The sequence below is a fragment of the Numida meleagris genome, chromosome 25 (assembly GCF_002078875.1).
Source record: "Numida meleagris isolate 19003 breed g44 Domestic line chromosome 25, NumMel1.0, whole genome shotgun sequence".
NCBI lineage: Eukaryota > Metazoa > Chordata > Aves > Galliformes > Numididae > Numida > Numida meleagris.
In genome coordinates this window covers 2,169,590-2,172,589 of record NC_034433.1, presented here as the reverse complement: position 1 = coordinate 2,172,589, position 3,000 = coordinate 2,169,590, and the positions used below count along the sequence as shown (strand labels likewise).

At 53.4% G+C, this 3,000-nt stretch overlaps 1 protein-coding gene across 1 annotated transcript in view; it reads right to left on the bottom strand.

Moving 5' to 3' along the window:
• Positions 1-3,000, bottom strand: part of TMCC2 (transmembrane and coiled-coil domain family 2) — a 21,966-nt gene that overhangs the window by 13,221 nt on the left and 5,745 nt on the right. The window lies entirely within an intron of this gene.

Genomic DNA, 3,000 nt, shown 5'->3' with positions numbered 1-3,000 from the left:
TCTTCTCTTCTCTTCTCTTCTCTTCTCTTCTCTTCTCTTCTCTTCTCTTCTCTTCTCTTCTCTTCTCTTCTCTTCCATTCCACATTCCACTCCATTCAATTTCATCCTATCCTATCCTATCCTATCCTATCCTATCCTATCCTATCCTATCCTACCCTATCCTACCCTATCCTATCCTATCCTATCCTATCCTATCCTATCCTATCCTATCCTATCCTATCCTATCCTATCCTATCCTATCCTATCCTATCCTATCCTATGCCATCCCATCCCATCCCATCCCATCCCACCCCATCCTAAATCTCAGAGCACGGGCACACACAGCACAGCTGCAGTTCTCAGAGCCAACTTGCAAAACAGCAGCTCCCACGCTGCGTGCAATTGCCAGTGGGAGGCAGGGGACACCTGTGCCACCTCACTGCGCTCCCACTCTCACCCTCTCTGCTTTCTGCACGACAGGGAATGCTAGGGGGAGCTCTTGGGTTACCCCCAGCTCTGACAATGGCAGGTGCCTAATTAAACAAATTAAAATGGAAGTCTGCACCCTGAGCGCTCGCCGAGGCCGAGCAATTCCACAAGGCATTCATCCAGCACTTGCATTCAGGCTGTGATGCAACACATGGAAAATGCAGCACGAGGTTTCTGGGGGGAAAATGGCTTTAGAGCATGGCCCTGCATCCCCTGGGATGGCAGCTTCCAATCTGATGGAGAGCCCTAAGCTGGCAGTGGGGCTCCGTGGTGCATCCCAGCAGGCAGCACTTCCCCTTTCCATGTGGCAAAGCCAGAGGTCTCTTTGCTTCATTAACCCTGCAGAACATCTCCTCAGCCACAGCCCCTGCAGAAGATGAGAGCTGTCTGCAGGCAGGCGGCTTCCTTTGGGCTATGGAAAAATAATACGATATGAGAATATCATGTAGCTCTTGTTTCTCTGAATAGTTTATTTTTTTTCCACTGCCCCACAATGGCCCTGGTGTTGCCTCTCTTCTTATTACTCTTTGTGCCATAAACAGTTAATTATTCATCCCCTTGCTGCACTCTTTGTCCTGCTGCAGATGGCTTCAGCTCCAAACTTCGGCTGCAACCAAAGAGGACTCAGCAGGAATGAGCTCCGTGCACAGCACAAGCCACGTGCCAAGATGCAAGAAATTTGGGCTATGGATGCTCAGATTAATGACCCGCACAGCTCCAGGCCCTGGTCCTGGTCCAGCTGTGGATGCTGCCAGGTGGGGCCAGTGGCTCCCAGTGTGCACAAAGCAGTGAGGGGTAGAACCTGCAGCTGATTCTTGCAGCTCTGCAGGCACCCACATCTCAGAGGTGCCCCATCTCTGTGCCACCGTCACAGGGGAGCATCTGCCACCAGCACAGCTGCACTTCACGGCGGTGGAGCAGAAAAAGCCAAGTGAAAACAGGAAGAAAAAATATCTCCGTGATCTTCTTTCCATTACCCCATAGGGCAACACAAGTCTGCAGGTCAGGCTTCCCTCTCAGATGCCTGGTGTCAAGGAGGAGCACCTGGGGGGGCACATTGCCCCTATCCTCTGCTGGGTCCTCCTCCGCTCTCCCACCCCCAGGCTCTGCCCAGCCACCTCCATCCTATTACAGAGCTATTCCTGGCCATGCCAAGCACCTTAGCCCTGTGCTGCTGCCTCCCTCCCAGAGCTGCCACCACCGCCTGTCCCTCTTTTAGAGCATCAAAACCTCAGAACCTCAGAGCCCACCTGGCCGCGTCCCCAAGCCCTACAGCTTGGCTAACACACTGCTGTTCCTCCAGGGAAATCACAGAAAGTGGATGCTCCCACCCCTCAGGGCTGCAGCGAGCTGACACCTCCGACCTCTACAAACTAAGAATCCCTGCATACCACTGCCTTTCTTTTTGAATTCTTTGCTTGTTATTTTGCGGCCAGAGCCCACCCAGCACAGCTCTGCCGTTCACCTCAACCTCGGTGTGCCGTGTGGCCGCGGTAATCTCAGCTCTTTCATAATTAACAAGGCTAAACACTGGGTGGAAATACCATCCTCCCCATTAGCTATGCACAGAGCGGTTTAGAAATCACATCGGGGATGGGGAGGGGGGTTGATCCACAGCCTCTCTGTGCGGTTCCCTTCCCACTGTGCCCCAACCATGGGCACCAAGGTTGTTCTTCCTTTCTTCCTGCACCCATCACTGCGTCCTTCTTTTCACTGGGAACACACCAGCCGGTGTCCTTGCTGTCTTTCCAAAGCTGGGTTCATTTTAGCTGTGTCCTGCTGCTGGTAGACACCTCTTTGCTTCCACACCTGGTGGAGGGGAGTGAAGATCCCACGGAGGAGTTGGGATTTTGTCCCCAAACCCAGGTGAGATGTGTCCCATGGAGGAAAGGGGATTTTGTCCCTAAGCCCGGGTGGGATGTGACACCTGCTAGCTAAAGCAAGGGGCCAGGAGCTGGATGTGCTGCTATGTGCTGGAATGGTTAACGGAGCGGATCTGGTGCTGGGGTTGTTTCTCAGCTCAGGAAGATCATTCTCTAAATGCATCCATGGGCTGGGATGTGGGGCTGAGCGTCAGCATCCCTCATCTGACCCCAGCATGCACCATGCTCACCCCTCTCTGGGTTATCAGCAGGTTCAGCATCTGATGAGCAGCTAATAAGGTGGGCGAATACCTCCTGACTTGCCCCTTAGAGCAACAGATGATCAGCTCAAATAGGAAACTTTTGTCTACAGCGCAATGAGAAAAATCACTGTTGCTGGTCTCTGTGTCCTTCCTGCCCCAGCTCTTCCAGGGGAAAACTTGAGCACAGGAGAGGAAGAGGTGATGCAGGTGACATCGGGTGGCATTAAAGGGATCTGAACTTTGCCATGTCCACTTCTGTGCTCCTCAACTCAACTCCAGGCTTGGGATTCAGCACATCCCTGCCATCTCCACCCCCATGAGGAGCACAAACCCCAGCAGCAGCAGGGAGGGATCTGTGCTCTGCAAACCCACCGCACCGAGGGCAGATCCAACCCCAGATCTGCAGC